General features: G+C 44.1%; 1 long non-coding RNA gene across 4 annotated transcripts in view; it reads right to left on the bottom strand.

Annotated features, from left to right (window-relative positions):
• The window catches only part of LOC121598254, a 132,294-nt gene that overhangs the window by 26,592 nt on the left and 88,812 nt on the right, over positions 1 to 16,890 (bottom strand). Inside the window, exons 4-7 of one of the 4 annotated variants that reach the window (XR_006005541.1) lie at positions 7,596 to 7,713; positions 7,374 to 7,507; positions 6,954 to 7,276; positions 5,382 to 6,879 (exon numbers count right to left, since the gene is read on the bottom strand). This is a non-coding gene — a long non-coding RNA (uncharacterized LOC121598254). Of the gene's footprint in view, positions 1 to 5,380; positions 6,880 to 6,953; positions 7,508 to 7,595; positions 7,714 to 16,890 lie in introns of those variants that run through there. The other 3 variants (XR_006005540.1, XR_006005539.1, XR_006005542.1) reach the window with 3 other exon arrangements.

The following is a 16,890-nucleotide window of genomic DNA, read 5'->3' as shown; positions in this document are numbered from 1 at the left end:
ACTCCCCAAAACACCCACATTTGGGCGGAAAAAGAAGAAGCAGAAGCAAATGTTATTCCCTAAGTCCGAACTGCAATTAATGTCGCTGGAGACAACATAAATCCTCGTCGTCGTTGTCGTAGCCGTATGTCGGACGGTGATGATGCGTTAGGCGAGTGATCGCTTGAACCGTTTTTCAGTCAAAACAACACGAGATTTGTGCACTCGTAATCTTCCCATTTCGCTGGAAACGGTCGCCACCGGCACCGGTCAGTTGTCGTAAAAACTTATCGTTTGCAAAGCAAACGACGACCCACCCGTCGTCTCGTCCCAGCAGAATGTAAGAGATCTTTATGGATCGTTAAAAATATTAAAGTCCATTGAAAACCGTTCCGGCAAGGTTATCGAAATCGTAAATTAAAAGTCGTACCACTGGGGGTTGGCAGTAGTGATGGGTAAATACGATTTTTTACCGGAGTCGGATCGATCCGACTCCGGTACCCCTCGGAGTCGGACTCGGAGTTACTCCGGATTGTTTTACCGGGTGGGGGGGAGGGGGGTGCGCACGAGCAAACCTCCGGACTCATCGACTCCGAGTCCGGATCAGTCACTCCGGACCACTCCGGATTACTCCGGAGCACTCCGGATCACTCCGGATCACTACGGATACTTCCGGATTACTCCGGATCACTCCGGATCAGTCCGGATCACTCCGGATCAATCTGGATTAATCCGGATCAGATGAAATGAGTCCGGATCAGTTCGGATCAGTTTGGATCAGTCCGAATGAGTCTGGGTCACTCTGGATCACTTCGGATCAGTTCGGATCAGTCCGAATGAGTCTGAATGTCTGCGAACAGACGGCGTCCACGGGCCTGCCCACGCCGGATTGCACAGCCGAGGGCATACGATTCTATCTTCACGATTAACATGAGAGGCTGACTGATCCGGAGTGATCCGGAGTGATCCGGAGGGATTTGGAGTGATCCAGACTGATCTGGAGTAATCCGGACTGCTCCGGAGTGATCCGGAGTGATCCGGAGTGATCCGGACTGATCCGGACTGATCCGAACTGATCCGGAGTGATCCGGAGTGATCCGGAGTGATTTGGAGTGATCCGGACTGATCCGGAGTAATCCGGACTGATCCGGACTGATCCGGAGTGATCCGGACTGATCCGGACTGATCCGGACTGATCCGGACTGATCCGGACTGATCCGGAGTTGAATCCGGTTGTGATCCGGAGTCGGAGTCATATTTTGCGCACCGGAGTTGGAGTTGATCCATGACTCCGCTCCGGATTACCCATCACTAGTTGGCAGCAGAAGCAGCAGCAGCAGCAACAGTCTTAACCAATTCATCATACACGCTTGCTCTGGCTTCGGTTGGCTTCAGGGGGAAGAGATGATGGAATGAAAACGTTCCCCGTAAGTACTCGTGTTTGTGGTGCAAGGGATATGGAATTTTGCGCGAGCAAAATATGGCACAGCACAGCCCATTTGGGTCGTGGTTGACCTTTTTAATAAATCGCTCATTTACGTTTTATTTAATTTTATTTACAATCGCACGTTTTGATAAGCTCTCGGGTAAACAGGTATGAAAGTATCAAAGCACTTTGTTTCACATTTTGCTGTTGATGATCGTTCGGGTAAAATTAAACCGAATGATGTCTTACCCCCCCCCCCGTACCATGAGCCGGTCTCATGGTACAGTCGTCAACTCGTACGACTTAATAACATGCCCGTCATGGGTTCAAGCCCCAAATAGACCGTGCCGCCATACGTAGGACTGACTATCCTGCTATGGGGGGAAATCAATAAGTCACTGAAAGCCAACCCCACAAGTGGGTTGGTAGGCCTTGACCGGCATCGGTTGTTGAGCCAAAGAAGAAGAAGAAGATGTCTTACCCTGTCAAGGTGATCGTCAGCATAATATTTTCCATCATTCATTTCGTTTCATCGAAATGACCATGAAAGAAAGAAAATGACATTAGATTAATGAAAATAATGGAAGTACACCATCGTGTTGAACGTATTTTGAACTTTGATTCTAGCATAAAACATCGATTTGATTCTTTTGAAGATACATTGATCTTGCTACTTTTAAAACAGTAAAATGCACAATAATGTAAAGATTTTCAAGAGACATTATGCATTGCCAAACAAAATGCATTGTGTAAAAAGTTCATTAATGTGCGAATTTACAGGATTTTTCAATGGTTGTGATAATTTTGAAACAGTTGATGATGCCTAGAAAAATTTCTTTTTTTTTCAGTTAATAAGTTCGTAGATTTTCAGAAAATTTACTCGTTCTGGGTACGGATGATTGATAATACATGAAAAAAAGTTGTATCTTTTGGGTACGTTGATGTCAAATTTGGTTTTTTGAAGATTTTTTCAATGATCTGAAATTTTTTACCCAATATCTCCCTTTAATTCCTTTAATGGATTGAATAAAATCCCACCTTCGTTGACTTTTCGTATGAATTACTTTTCTATTGCAACTGTGCAACTTTTGGTTTTGTTTAAAATTATATCATTGTAGGATTGTGTCACTATTATTAAGATAGAAATACTTATTTTGGCATTGTTGCAGGACATTGATTTGGATTGCAATCGCCCCACATATTGGTATCATTTAAGTTGTCATTACGACACGTGCTTCATTAGAGCAGAGAATCGTAATTGGAGCCAAATATACTCAGCAGAATATCAATTGCAGATTAAACAAATAACCGGATAAATTCTGGACAATTCCTTCTATGATGTATTTTTCGACAAATTGGTTATAACTATAGCAATAATAAACTAAAATCGCCAGTTTTTTTTAATTTGAGCTCATCAAAGTATTTCATACCAATTTTGTGATAAAAAAATACACAAAACATTATTGAAACATGCGCAAGAAATGAAGAAATGAACCAGGTTCCACAGTGAAGAAACTCATGAAGTAGTTTATGGTTCGGATTAATTTAAAACTCTGAGCAACCAGTCTCTTCTAGCTGTCTTCTATTTCTCATAAAATGGTTGTGTGTTTAATTTTGTGTTTCTCTGCTAACTCAAAAGCCAAAAATCAAACATTGGTCATTATATTATGATCCCATACAAACGGCTCTCCAGATCATGTAGATGCTGAATTTTTTTTTCTCTGCTGTTCAGCCTGATCATGATGCTAAATAAATGATTTGTGTCCGAGCTTCGTTCTATGACGTTCAGACGTTCTATGAGATAATAATAAATAAATTATAATAATAATAAATATAATAATAAATATGATATTTATTGGCTGCTTTATTTTGTTAATACCCAGAGTCTTAAAGTCTCTAAAGCATTACTATATTGAGTATTTAACGTAGAAAAGGTAACTCCCACTAAGTAAGAAATCTTTAGAACATATAGGCACTTTCAAATTACGATATAAATATAATATTAATATACTACAAACAGGCATCATACTGTGTGGTGTCGATTTTACAACCCCCTCGTCACATATGTTTTGGTGCCACATATGTTATTCTATCTAGTATAATAAAAAAAAACTACAAACTTCGATATAGTACAACTTCATAGCGACTCTCAGTCAAAAGCACCATGTTTTTTTTTGTTAATTATTTTGGCAATAGACAGGTTTATACCTAGAGCATGGTGACTCAAAATAACCGAAATAGTTAGTACAGGTACTCACAGTCTTTGTCAGTCTCAATTTGACAGTTCTTTGAACAAAGTGACACAACAAAGTTTGACACATCAATTATCACACCAATTTGACCAAGGTGTATTTATTGAGGAGGTGAATTAGTAGCACGTTTGCCGGGCACCATCATTGAGTATTGTTATGTCAAATCGCATACAATCTTCTACACCCCTCTCCAGCCCTTCCCTATTTTAATAACGGAGCCACCAGTATTGTTATGTCAAGTTGTGAAATGTCAATTTGCTCTAAAACACTTCACCTCCTAATATTCATACACCTTGAATTTGACACATTAATATGTCAAATAAATTTCGTTTTGGTTGAATTATAAAAACCAGCTGCAATTTCTGCAGCTGGTGCAAAATTGTAATATGTAGGAGCAATCAGATCAATTAACTAATCTAGTGGCTGAAACCTACCACTTGACGAAAAACTGTACGAATATTAGCTATAATTTGATTGAAAATCTCAAATTTTGACTTGCGCTAATATTCGAGAAACGCTATTGCCTCAGGTCCGCATTCAAAGCGTACATCCGCGAATACTTGTATAAATAAGGTGTACCAACTTTTGTTTTTCCAAAATACTGGGAAATATTGAAACTCCAGGAGTGTCGATTTTTCGCACAGTGTTGAAACTACCCAAACTTCTCGTACTCCAATACTAAATAAACTTCATTAAAAGTCTTTTATTTCTACCAAAAGATCTCCAAGAAAACATTACAAAAAATGATCTTCCAAAAAAGATCATCATATGATTTACTGACTCCCGCTCTAGCAGTGTGTGTTCTCCGTCGATTAATCATCCAAAACGGAAGCCATCTAACCCGCCCCAATAACCCGCCCACAAACGCACACACGCACACAACACATAATGCATTCGTTTGAACATCATCAAACACTCAATCACTTTCGCCGTTAGGAAAAGAATCGAAATGAAGATCGATTGATCGAACCAAACCACCAAGCAAGCATGGCATTACTACTAGATACAAAGCCAAAACACACACGCAAAACATCCGGGTTTGCCCAGAATTCAACACTCGAACCACTCATCCCACAGAACTTTAAACACACCGCGCGTGCGTTTTTTTTTTCAATTCATAAATAAAACGACACATCACCAGATCAAACGGCATGATGGAAGACTACGTAAATCGATGGTACGTATCTGTGTGCCTGTGGGGTGGTCAATTTCCTGACCACACACACATACACACAAACGTGCACGAGAAGGGGAGTCGGTTTTGCTAATGCTCTTCTCGAATCCCACTCGAAATGATACGATTTGTGTATCAAACGTTGGACGGCGATCCTCGGTTGATGTGGTCCGCCGGGGTGGTCTTCTTCGACCGATGATGACGGCTTTTGGAGATTGCGCATTATTAACGAGCGCAGGGGATGATGCGTAAGCGCGATGCAGCAGCACTGAACGGGGGTCGTGGCGGTACGAGCTTCGAGATGGTTCTAATAATATCTGAAGCGTGTAATTTTCCGTAAACACCCGTTGCCCGCTCATTAGAACGCATTTCCCACACACTAAACCACCAGGATAGGAGGGGTAGTAGCATTTAGTACCTTTTTTGAGATGTTCGAAATAGAAAGGTGCATCATTTTTGGTTTATTTGTTGGAGAATGAGTAGTTTACATATTTAAAGTATTATTGATCTTAACATTCAGAATATGAAGTCTTCCTGGGACGGTTCCAATAACCAAACCTTTTAGGTACAATTGAAGTCTTTCAATCGAGACTAATTCAATGAAGCATTAAAAATAATACTAAAGATCTGAACTCCAGAACGAAAAAACATCTTCTCAGGCAACAAGACCCATTAAAACAAAAATCTCTCAACCAAAAAAAAGACGACCACGCAGACTGACAGAGCACACACACACACACACACACATTTCGACGGACCCAGCCGAAAAGACGACCTCGATAGTTTGAACAACTAAGGCGCTGGGGCTAATATAAATAAACCATTTCCCAAAAAAAAAAATCCAATCGATCGGTTCCCAAAAATGCACGGTAGCTGCAGGCACAACACAATACATCCCTTTTCTTGAGGGGGATGGTGGTGGTGGTTTAACCGGTTCTGGACACTTCTCTCCATTCTCTGGCGTGGAGGAAACCCGAACAACCCCCCCGATTCGGCGGTGGGCACCCCTTTCCCCGCAGCAAAAGGGAGAGAGAGAGACGCGTGATGAATTTGAGATAAGAGTATTTTTCGAGATAAAATTCAGATGATAAACGGGCAAATAAAGAACCCGTCGTCGTCCCAGCACACACACACACACACACATAAATGGAAGGGAACACGGTCAATAGATTTATGCCGTTTGTGCGTATGTGCGAGAGATAGCAAGCGGAGCGCGCGGCAGTGAAAATAACACACGTAGCGTCAAAAAGTCTGGCCCGTGCTCCCGAGACAAACCGTTGGAAGGGAGACACATGGATACGGTGAGTGTGTGGCTGTGTGTAGAAGATGGGGAGCACTCGCGCAACACCCGCCCTAACCTCAGCGAGTGGGGCCGCGTGGAGCGTCGTGAGCGCGTCGAGCAAAAGGCAACCAAAACGCGCGCCGTTTTTTGAAACGATCGCGCCCGCCCCATCAGCCCTGCTGTGTCCCCCGGCGGCGGATATGGACGCGTACTTGTTTATGTGCATGCGTACGTACGTGCGTGTGTGTGTGTGTGTTTTTGTATGCTTCCTCGTTCGCTGAGCATACGCTCCCCTCGCGCCGGAAACCTTCCAACTTCCAACTCCCCACCACATCACACTGGGGCTGGGGAGGCACCATCAGCGCTAGACGTGCTGGCACCGACGCGCTACGCGCAGCTATATCGCATTAGCCGCCGCCCTTCTGCCCGGCTTCTTCCTCTTCTTCTTTTTGCGCCAAATCGGGCGCACTCGAGCAACATGCACTTTTACGATTTCCTGTGCGTGGGCAGGGAGTGTGTAGAATGTGTTTGCTGCCTTTCCCGTTTATCATTCCTACGCCGTTTCTTTTCATTTGCGCAGCATCTCCCACGGCACGGCGATCGATCGCGAAGCATCGAGCATTGCACCCGTTGCAAATTGTACAGGCACTGCTGCTTACCCCAGTGTGGGTAGTTGTGCGATGCGTCAGTGCTTTGGATACAGCCTAGCAGTTGCTATTTAAAGATGCCTTCGAAAGGTGTACCGCATATGGTCGAAAATCCCACCCTGAAAGATGTGGAAAAAATGCCTACAATCAGAATTATGTTGGGCGACAACGGCGAAAAGTTCAACAATCTCACCATGTTTGGCCAACTTTGATCTGCCTTCCGGTGTTTTCATACCTCAAACCAACGCAGAACGATCGACTTTGTAGTGTCTAATGCTAACAACATCTAATGTCTTTTTGATGCTACACGTGTCCCACACACTTAGAGCTAGAGCGATGATCTCCTTCGCCTTTCGCATCAGCATGTTCCTTCACGGTGGTACTGGTCTGGAGGAGTACAATGCTGAGATAACAACGCTACTTCAGACGCTATTATTTTAAAACATCAATCGAGCTGGCAGGTCATTGCGCTGACGACAGTGGGACATATTTTACCAACGCACGTCGATCGCCTACCTACATGGGATATGTAGTTCTTTCAACTAAGCCGGATGCAATACCCTTTGCTTGCAGAAGCATTATGCTAACAAAAACAATTGTTTTATGCGTGTACCTTTGATGCGCGTTCTGCTGCCACACAGGATTGACTAGACTGTAGAATAATATAACTTCTTCAAAGATCCTATTTTAGTACATCAATAGCCGATACGGTCGATGCGTGTCCTCCAGATGTCTATTGAACTGCAACTTTAACGACTCATAGTACAATGAACCCCTGGATTGTCTAGACATCTAAGATATTTATGATCTATATTTAATATATTTTATTACTTACCTCTTCCTGTTCACATTTGTACACCAATATCAAATGCTCTAGCTGTCATCGAATAGAATCTTCATGGAAACGATCGTGTGTAATCACGAATGGCAATCCCACTGGACAAGAATTATAACTGCAATATATTAAGAAGAGAAGAGTGATTAGCTGTGTTATCTATCAGGTAGTTTGAGTCTTTTCAAAAGATCTGGTGTGCATGCTTGATTTATTGGAGGTAATCAAAGGTAAGTTCTTGATTCCTGTGTCAATGTGAAGTCTTCAAAGCCTTATGTGACTGACTCACACGGTGCAGATGGCCAGAACCTTGGCTATGAAACCACACAACAAAATCTGGATCACTGCACGGTCCATTAGACTTTTGTTGGCGATCAGATGCTCCGGCATAGTCTAGAATGCTTCAATGGGTTCCAGTTGAGAGCCCATGTGTTGCTTCTTGATGTCTGTTTTGTATAGCTTTTTTTCGTACAAAATCATAAGTTCAAAACCATAAAAATATGCATTGATGGATTGTTTTTTACTTTTGGTTGCTTATACTCAAGTTTTGTTGAATTTTAACATTATAGATCTAATATGCTAATCATAATTCTCCAGTTAATCCAGTCATTAGAATGGTACTCCGTGAAAAAAAAAACGATTTTGATCTACACCTGAGATTGTCTAGCACAAGTCACCGTGAAGCGCAAATGAATAACAATATTACTACGGAAGGTTCATAGATGTTCCATAGTATTTTCCAGAGAAAAACTTTAAATGATCCATGAAGAGCAAATATTTCCAAAACCATTGTTTCCCCGTTGTTGGTACATTCATCCAACCTATCAGTAAGATCTAATGATCAACAGACAAACAATGCAAGTACCGCACATTGTTCCTTTCAACTGCTTTTACCCATTCCCGATCCCCTCGTTTCGCTCGTAGATTTGTTTTCCCAACTTTCCGCCAAGGATTACAGCAAAGTTCACAGATTTACCGAGGATCGTCTTTCATGATCATTGCACGGGGCCACCGTTGTTGTCGTTAGCCCGGGGATAGTAGCCGGGCCGACACCCTGTTTCGCCCGATAATCCTATCCGTCCAATTCCACGTCCCGGGACCGGAACGGACTATGAAGGGAATGAAAAGGATCCTCTCCGAATCGAGATGCATTCATGCACGAAAGACCAGCGCTACCCCTGTTCATCCGAGGCTCGCAAGCGCACACCACCATCAGCAACAAATGAACTGAATGGTGCATTACTCCCGTGTGTGTAGTGGCAGTTTCTGGTCTGTTTCTTCCTCCCATGGGGGAAACAAACACCTTCTCCCAATGCCCAAATGCAATAGGTTACGCGCGGGTTGCCAAGGAGCCTGATAGCCAAGGGTGACAATGGCTACTGGTGACACACACACACACACAGACACCACTGCAAAGCAAAAAGAAGCAAAGCGTTCTACCGGGAACAGTGTTTCCGAAACTGATCGCCTTTAACCAAAGGAAGCCAACATAGAGCCCAACCAGTTTACGAACAACAACTGGGCAACGCCACCGAACAAATGCCTGAAAGGCCTGGCCACCGCCGCTGGCGTCCTCCGGGACCACTCCTGCGGCCCACACCTTGCTCTTATGCTGTGGGCGCTACTTATGCTTCTTCTTAATCAGATTATTATGCGGTGATTTTCGAGTCCTTCTGGTTCTCTTTCTTTCCCTCTCTCTCTCTCTCTCTCTCTTTCTCTCTCTCTCTCTGCCGGTTCTGGCGCACTGTTTCGCCGCTGGTAGCAACATTATGCTTCAAGCAGCAGTACTCTCCTCTCCTCTTCGTCCTCCAGTCCACCGAACACACAATGCTCGCGATACAAAAGAACTTTCGAAGGCAAAGTGCTAAAGAACGAACCGCACGGAGGCACACGGCGAAGGGAAAGTAAGGATGAAGGAACAACAACGACAAGAAACAAAAAATCTCTCAACTCCAACTCCAAACTTTTGCGCCGTCGTATTTCAACTTTTGTATACTCTGCTTTCTGATTCTGACGTTGTATAGCTTATTTTTCTTCTTTTTCTTCTTCCCTCTTTTTATGCTGTCAACCTTTCCCTTGTTGGTACGATCACCCTTCCCCATCACCCCTCACACCGAGCGAGAGTTTCCTGAGAAGCGAAGATAAAGTTAAGGTTAGGCCGCGCGCATTTCGTCTTCGAATGCGTTTCAGGTTCCTTGTGGTACTGATTTCCCCCTTCCTCTTCATTTACCTCTTCCTCTTTCTAGTTCCTTGGAAATTTTGAAACCTTCAAATGAGGCGAAGATTTTCGGTTCCCTCCCACATCCGTCGGCAGGCGTTGCGTTTTTTGTCCTGCCCTTGCTTCACTTCTTGAAAGCCGTTTTTTTGTAAGCAAACGGAATCCAACGAAATACTCCTTTTTTCTGCGCTGTTTGATTTTGTTCTTTTGCTTAAGTGTTGTTATTATTATTATGTTCGCTTCGTTCCAGCTACGGGACCGCGTTTTTGACTTGTTGATCTTGAATTGTGACAGCAGCAAACATTTCGTTCTCGGTTGCCTTTTTTTTTGTTTGCTGCACGATGAAGAACGATGAAGCCGTGCTGAAATGATTGCATGGTGTTGCTGTTTGCAAGTAGCCGAATCTTTTCAGCATATACAACGTTTGATTATGGTGTGTGAATTACATTGTTTCGTTATTTGGCTTTTTTTTGTTGCTCCAACCATTTGCTTGGTAAATTATGAACCGTTTTCTTCAAATGCTCATTGAGTAAGCGTAGCAAGAGCAGTAAAGTTGGAACTGATTAATCAACAAAGGATGAAAAATAAAACAAATAATGTTTCAAAAGCTACCAAAAACAAAAATGTAATACGATTCCTATACATCTAACACAGCAAAATAAGTGTAAATATTTGCCAACTAGTAAATGGCTGTAAATAGTCCTTCGGACCGGATTTTCGAATATACGAACAATATGTGTGCAATAGGAACGTTTTTTAGTGTATTATTAGTATTTGAAAAACATACACATTTGAAAGCTGTTAAATGCGTAAAAATGACCATGAAAATTAAATTGATAAATCAATTCTACAACAAATTGATATGATCTTCAGGCAAATTAAACTATATGTATAATTAATGTTGTCATCCATTTTCCCAATGGCAGTAAAGGATATTGAAAGAGTTAAATTTATTGTACATGAGGTTTATCCTTGTAGGGTTTTGATGGATAACACATTAGCAAGCTTTAAAAAAATATTTTATTTCTCCTATTTTAACATGTACAATAAATGTACATGACATGTAGTATTTGAATAAAAACCGATCTACCTAATTATTATACATAATGAGCGGTATACAGTTTGGCCAAATAATTTGGAATATTGTATTCCTTGTTTGTTGAAGTTAAATTAATTAAAAAAAAATTGAAATCGAATTCATCTTTTACTACTTAACGTAACGTCCTAAGTGGGCATGCCGGCCTGTACAGGCATTCGGGACTTATTGAACAGATTATTGAATTGACTCATTGGACTTATTGAACAGAACAGACTTTTTTCGGTGACTACCTGTCCTTACTCCGAGGAGACGGTGCATATGAGGTTTGAACCTACAACAAGTAGATTGTTAAGTCGTACTAGTTGACGACTGTAGCCAGTCCCGTGGTTACTTGGATTTATTTCTTCAATGTAGCAGTTATATCGTTAAATTAATGAAGAACTTTACAGTAAATTACGAACTTTACAGGGAATAAGTCATAATTAAATTTCAACAAACCATTAATAGCTCAAGAATGACTTTAACCATCAAATAATGTTATTGAACTACAATGATCTTATATGATATTAACTGTTCTTAAAATTGGATGCAGTTTTAGGACCACCATTATCTTTCATCGAGACAGCCCAACCTAACCAAAAAAGGCACGAAAACCCCAAAACATAAATTATCTGCCAAAACTTTAAATTTGCACCACGCAAGGAGTAGTATTCATTCGCGTAAAATATTTGCTCATCTTTTCCCCCCGAAAAACAACCCCCAAAAGTATCGAAACCGCAGCTAACCGGGACGCGAAGGATGCTGGTCGTGCCAAAAATAAACCGTCCAATGGTCCCTCACAGGGGAGTGGGGGGGGGGGGGCGAGAAGTGGTACAACCATTTGTCACGCATCCTAATAAATCATGCGACTTATTAGGAAGTCATTACGTGCTGCAAAACGGTTCGCCCGTTTTGTTCTGCCACTGCGTGTGTGTGTATGTATATAGGCTGTCGCTCACTCAACGCTGTTTCGCACAATCTATTAAAAACCAGGAAACGACATTGCTTCTACGCTGCTAGCCCAGGGATCGGCTATCCTTATTAGCAGCAGCAGCAGCAGCTCTGCACGGGAACCCTCTGCTGAAGAAACCCTGCACCCGCATCACCTGCACCCATCCCGGACGCCCACGGGGTGCATGTATTCAAAAATAAATATCAGACACTCCAGACAGCATGGCACCAGCAACGACGACCGGCACGGCGAAGGTTTTGAAATCTCCGACTCCGGCCTGTGTACGCTTGCATGTCGACGATGGGTCGTGTTCTTGCTGCGGGGACGGCATGACGGTGTGGAAAGGTCCATTTTTAAGATCCCCTCACCACGGATTGCCACGATTCTTCACCCCCGAACCGTGCTTAGCAAAAATCCAACAACTCTCGATGCCAGTCTGTCTGCCAGAAACGGGGAAGACAACAACGCCCCGGGCCGGCAAAGCAGCGGCAAAGAAGATCATCGTTGCTGACGTTGCTGCTTTCAATCGTTTCGTTCCCTGCAAAACCTCTGTTTCCCTCATTCTCTTTCCTTCTCATTCCCACTCTTACCTCTGTTATCCCCGGCAGTCCCCGGAGAATCCCTTTCGAGGCAGGGTGAAACTTTCAAAACGACCTGAAGGTGGTGACGAGCGGGGACCATGCCCGGCACACAGCAAGGGTTCAAGGGTGCCACAAAACAAGGGGAAAGCGGGCGACGCAGTTACACAGCATCGAGCATAAGCCGAGAAAAAGCATAAGAGCTGACCAAAGGGATGGGCCACGTCAGCAAGCGCGGGCACGAAGCAAGACAAGCTGGAAACTGAGAAGCGAACAACACGCAGAAGAAGAGGAAGACGCACAAATGAAAGGCAACACACACACACTCGCTCGATCCCCGGGTGCAGATCCCCGGGACGCTGTGTGTAGATCAGGTGCCGGGATGTTGCCGGGTACCGAGGGGTTGCCGAGGCTTAAAGGCACCTCCTCTATACACAACACCCACCTCACACACCTGCCCACACAAACCGTTGCGCCTCTTGGGGGACGACGGACGCCTCGGAACACTCGGTGCGGTGCTCAAGAAGACTCAAGAATTCACCGAAAAAGGGATGAGATAGGCCCTCGGGCAGAGCTCAACAGCGACCATGTCCAGCGATCGATTCGCCACCAGAAGGGGCGGCAAACAAGAGGTGTCGAAGAAAGACGGGGAACGGGACGCAATTCGACAACATTAACAGGAAGAGGTAGTAGCAGCAGCAGCAGCAGCATCCTCATGCAAGCTGAGTCAACCGATCGACGACGCGATGGGTGTTTTATGTTCGGAGTACGGAGATCGTTACGAAGGGAAGGATCCGTTCACAAACAACAACAACAATAGCAACAACAACATGGTACACATTCTCGCACGCCCTTGGCTCGTGAGGCTCGAGGGGGGAATGGGACGGAAAATCATTAAAAGTGCCCCGTAACCCTGGGGATCGGAAGACAGAGCATAAGAGAAATAATCAATTGAATATGGTGGCGCGATGGGAAGGGCGGCCGGGCGGGTGTAGCCAGGCAGCGAAAGAACTTTCCCAATGTACACAAATATGCAGCGACTTGTAGGTGTAATGGATGTTTGGTAGGCACTTACTGCAGCCGCATGCACGCCGAGTGAATGGTTGGACATCTTTCGGAGGTCTGAAGGCAGAATACAGCAGTCAGACATACCATGTAAAAACATTGTGGCGTTGCCTTTGTTTTAAATGGAGAGAAAAATCCTTACATTCTCACCCAAACCTCATTAAGTGTAGAATTTATCATTAGATGAATATTTAAGTCGTCTAATGACTACAGGGTTTCTTCGCTCATCTAAAGCTATTTTAAATTCTTAAATTGTTCCAGAATATCGAAGGTTTTCAAAATACATTAGAGTTCTTGTAACAACTCAATCGAGTCCTAATAGTTAAACCAAAATATCTCTCAACAATCTTGAGCTAATGATCACAACAGGAAAATAATATCCACGTTTGCAAGATCAAGTGTAGATTAAGTTCTTCAAGCTCTAGATCTTTGTTGTTCAAAGATTGTGTGATGATAGAAGTGATTTCAGTCATCTCAAACGTACACAAGCATTCCCATACAGTTTATTATATCTTGCTTGTCCATTGCTACATTTGCCTGTCAAGAATACGAATTCTCAGAAATATTTCTGTTGGGCGAACAAATAGGGCTATATTTTAACACGAGATAACTTAAATGATCCCTCAGCTCTAGGTACTTTAGAGAGTAACCTTAGAGAGACTTCACTGTGTACAGATATACATATGAAATCTTTTCTGAGATCAATAATCCATACAAAGAAGATCGAAAAGTGGACAAAAAGATCTACATTTTTCCTAATGTTGGACATTGCAGTCAAAGTATCAGCTCTATCATTGGCGTTAAATGATCAAATTCTAATGAAATCAACGTAACGACTCAGCTGTCATAGCGAATCAATGGGTTATTCCTGCTACGACCTCGACCAACCCGCCAAGGTTGTGTGCATTCAAATGGAATCAAATTATTCATTTGATCGCTAATCGATTGCGATCATCTTGAAGAGGTTATACGATGAACGGGTTACATAAACCTTACGAACCCAATTTCTGACGATCTATAATCATATTTTTAGAGAGACTTCTGATGATTTCAGCAATTGAGAAAGTATTCTCTAAGACCTGATGATTTGTTTGCACCCGAAACGCTTAAAATCAAACAGATAAGCTAAAAGCCTAAACAAAGCCAAGCGGTCAAACACTTCCACAACATTTCTGATAACCTCAAATGTGCTCCAAACACTTCGTTCGTGTTTTGCGAAAACTCAACCATCTCGGGACCATCTCTTGCCAAGAACGTGCCCCCATCTCCAGAACTCTCTTCGAAGAACAGTTGAAGGAGTCGTTGGAAATGTGCTGCACCCTTCCACCAACCCACACCGACAACCAAACGGGGACCGTGCACCGCATGTGCACGTAGGCACGCACAGCCCGAAAACGCCATCGCAGACCGCAGCAGACGGGATGGAGCCGAAACCCGACGCGAGCGTGCGCGAGTCGGTTTCCTTTTTTGGGAATTCAATCGCAGCCAGCAGATCGCACACGCGCGTACACCGCAACCAGGCACGAGGGATGATGTAGGGATGAAGGGCGTTAAAAGAGCTGGTCCACAAAAACCACAACCACCAAGTGAGGCAGATAAAAAGACGGTTTTAGCAACGGGGTGGTGCTTTTATTTTTGCAAACAAAAACGGGCAAGGCAGAGTTTTGGGGTGTGTGTGTTTTTTTTTTTTTTTTTTTTTTGGAGGCCGGTTGGACTCTTCCCTTAGACTTGGATGGTCTCTTTCCTCGTCAAAGGACTAAATCACTCATTTAACCTGATCATCATCTCATACAAACAGGGCCGAAGAAGACAAGAAGAAAAGGTAGAAGACGAAGAAGAAGACTCAAGCGGAGATGCGATCAGCATGTTGCCTCCTCTCTATTTCTCGGAGCTCCTCCACGTCCACCTTTCAGCCTTTCGATGCTAAACGACGACTTGCGCGTCTTGCGCGAAGCGTGTTATGTTGCACCACTCTCTGTGTGTGTCTGTATGTGCGTGTATGGCTGTTTTCCAAGTTCTTCGGACACTCCACGGCCAATATTCACGCCCCGGGCCCGGCAGCAGGCAAGCCGGGGAATGCGGGAGCGGAAAGCGAAGAGCAAAAAGAGATAATATGGAAAAAGGGAAACGATCGCCTTAGGGTTTTGACGTCGTCCCCGCTCAAGGTGGCGAGAATGAGTGCGCAATCACACGCGAGAGAGTGAGAGAGCAAGCTGGCCCAGGCCATGTCGGGCCAGACAACGCGTCGCCATCGTCGTCGTGCGCGTCGGGGCAGATATTTACATGGAGGTTAGGCCAGCACTCTCGGTTGAGCATTGCCCCGGGGGCTCGCTTGGAATTGGCGGGTGGGTCGATCATGCCGAGAGCGGATAGAAGAGGCAGGAGTTGCTTCGAGGGTGTTCCCTTCCTCCCAGCCCTTGTAGCTGTTGTAGATGTGGAATTGGGTTTTATACTCCCTCCTCTTCTCTTTTATTTCTTCCACTTCGGGGGCCCTCACCTTCGCGCGTATGTTTTGACCTCAAAGTGATCGACTCAATCGTCAACCTGCGCCAACACTCCTTGCTCTCTCTTTTTCTCTCTCTCTCTGTCCCTATGGCATGACTAGGACGGTGGGTTGAGGAAGAGATAATCTGTGCGGAAGCGCGGCAGGGCGGGAGGGAAACCCAACGTCGATCGGTTAAAATTTATGACCCCGGGAGAAAGATTTGTTGCGCCGAATGGCCACCGCAACCATTAGCGGAGCGGCGCGGACGTGTGGTTCCCAAGGCGATTAAAAGGCATTTATCAAAACCTGGTGGGACGACCGCACGGCGGGTCGCAGGTGGATTCGAACGCGACGGATAATAAATGCGCTGTCGCGGGGCCCGTTCAGGACGTTCGGGGAGGTCGATTATGCACCTCTTTAGGGCGCGCCCCGTTAAGTTAACGCCACCGTTGGGGAGAACGGCCTGAAACAGGTGGAGAGGTGCGTCATTTGAATGGTGCAAAACGATCGACGACTTTTAGCTTGTTGTTGTTGTTTTTTTTTCTCCAGCATTTAATGATCGGTTTGCCTAGCTTTATCGACCGACCGGTGGCAGTAGGCAACGTTAAACCATTCGTTGATCGATTGTGAAGGAAAACAATAATTAATTTTTCAACGCTCGCAAGCTCACACGGGAAACGAAATAAATTGTCGACGAATGTCTGCTAAATGACGCTAGCTGATCCAATTGGACGGAAAGATTAATTTTAAAGGCTTAATTTGTTGCTATTGAATTGGATTTCTTAATGTCAAAGTCTAAAGAGATCGTGGAAAAAAAGTGACTATAGTGTCAATGTCTTGACTTCCAGTGATCAATTTGAATAAACTCTGAGGAGTAAATGATGGAAGGCGTTGATATCAATGACTCAACTGCACATAAAAC

Source organism: Anopheles merus, chromosome 3L (genome assembly GCF_017562075.2).
Source record: "Anopheles merus strain MAF chromosome 3L, AmerM5.1, whole genome shotgun sequence".
NCBI classification, from domain to species: domain Eukaryota; kingdom Metazoa; phylum Arthropoda; class Insecta; order Diptera; family Culicidae; genus Anopheles; species Anopheles merus.
The sequence above is the reverse complement of the archived record's forward strand: the minus strand, read 5'-3'. Positions and strand labels throughout refer to the sequence as shown.